This window comes from Pseudophryne corroboree, chromosome 1 (assembly GCF_028390025.1).
Source record: "Pseudophryne corroboree isolate aPseCor3 chromosome 1, aPseCor3.hap2, whole genome shotgun sequence".
In the NCBI taxonomy this organism is placed as follows: Eukaryota; Metazoa; Chordata; class Amphibia; order Anura; family Myobatrachidae; genus Pseudophryne; species Pseudophryne corroboree.
Genome location: NC_086444.1, coordinates 540,865,225 through 540,866,727, shown reverse-complemented (window position 1 = coordinate 540,866,727; position 1,503 = coordinate 540,865,225). Strand labels below are relative to the sequence as shown.

Sequence of the window (1,503 nt, the reverse complement as noted above, 5' to 3'; positions counted from 1 at the left end):
ATATTTCAGAAACTGCATGGCTGGTCTCTTGCACTCTTTTGCTCTAATGCACCACCTGCTTTAGGATTTATATTCAAAAGCATTATGTCTCCATAATCCCAAAAATGTCAGTCTTCTTGGAAAGTGGTTTGTCCCTTTGTAAGGGAAAGAGAACAAATGTTCTCAAACAAAGGTTTCTCAATTTCTTTTTCCTCTGGGAAGGGATTGTGGATTCGCAGGAATATCTGAGCATTTCTGTAATCAGAAAGCAGCGACTTTCTCCAAAAGTTTACATTAGATTACGTTTGGCAAAAAAAAAAAAAAAAGTACAGAATCCCATTTAGGATGTCTTCACCAAATCGTAGACATAAATATGGAAATCGTCATCAAACTTAATGAAGTACACAGATGGTTTAACTTCAACTTGATGAATAACCATGCCAGTCCTTTTTGAGCCATCTTTTTTGGCATATTCCACTTGCTTGCCCACCAGGCTGTCCACAACCTCCCCTGGTTCTCTTTCAGCTGGAGGGGAATCATTTGAGTCTGGCATGATCCCAAGATCTCCTTCTTTATAGTCATCTAAAAGTTTATACATATATAAGACTGGGTCCTTTTCATAGGTTATATAATAATAAAACCATGTGTTCATAATAGGTGCTCGTGCTAATACCATCTCTCACCATCCTCTGTTTCAAACATATGCTCCACTGCTTTACCAATCATTGTGTCAGCCAAATGGGCATCGCTGATTCGGGATGAGGCAACTCTGTCTGGTAGAACTTCAAGAGCAGACACCCTTTCGTCCTTGTGAAGCTCAAGTCCATAGACACAATCAAATCCATCATACTTTGTAAGATAGAGGGAGGGATTCACTGGTACTTGATCCAGAACTGTTCCTTTCCACTGGGTTATTGGCCCACTGCCCTCTTTCCACCCATGCTGTATTCAACAGCCTACAATATTTTGCCTTGGCTGGGAGATTGGTTTACTTGGTCCCATATTGTTTCGATGTTTCTTATGAGATGTTCTTTTCTTCATCATATTTGCAGAAACACCTGCATGTGCTGCATCAGCTCTTGATCGCTGAGCGGCTGCCTTTCCAAATGGAGTCTTCATTCATTTGTGTATTAAAGGGCAGCAGGGCTGCCGAACTAGGGTGAAATGTGTAGTCACTCCAGGTTTGTTGTAGTCCTTCCAGTCTACATGAAAAAGAACCCCTTCCTTTCCACCTTTCAGAAAAACTCTGACCCTCAATTGCTCTGATCAGAAGTCACTTATCTGGGGCAGATAGGATGTGTTTCCCTCCACTCCCCCTGCAGGTGATGGCTGCGGCACAGTGCTCCCCTGCGGCCAGTTGCCCCAATTCTCCTCCTCCCTTCTTTGTCAGACTCCACTGACACCACTGTCACCACCACTGTGCGCTGCTATGGAAGAGCAGCTCCCGCCTCACTCCCCCTGAACTTCCAAGCCCTCCACTCAGACACTCCAGCGCTCGTTCCCTTCCCTCACCCCCTCCCTCTC

General features: G+C 44.4%; 1 pseudogene; it reads right to left on the bottom strand.

Annotated features, from left to right (window-relative positions):
• Positions 1-272: 272 nt before the first annotated feature.
• On the bottom strand, positions 273-1,098 carry LOC134915728 (spindlin-Z-like; annotated as a pseudogene).
• Between the last annotated feature and the right edge of the window lie 405 nt (positions 1,099-1,503).